Here is a 219-nt window from a genome sequence, read left to right as displayed (position 1 = left end):
AATAGAAGGTTACCTTGGGTAATGGGGGCACCAAAATCTCAGAAATCACCATGAGATAAATTTTCCATGCAACCAAAAAAATAATAGAAGGATAGTTTCATAAGATAACCAAAAAGCTTCCACGTGAATATCAAATGACTGCTGGCATCATGCTCAAAAGGAAAACACTCATGAGCATTTGCTTGGCATCAGAGAAAAGACAAAAGTTGGCCGGATGCG

Source organism: Sapajus apella, unplaced genomic scaffold (genome assembly GCF_009761245.1).
Source record: "Sapajus apella isolate SASKATOON/1434 unplaced genomic scaffold, GSC_monkey_1.0 scaffold55, whole genome shotgun sequence".
Classification (NCBI taxonomy): domain Eukaryota; kingdom Metazoa; phylum Chordata; class Mammalia; order Primates; family Cebidae; genus Sapajus; species Sapajus apella.
Note: the sequence above shows the minus strand (reverse complement) of the source record.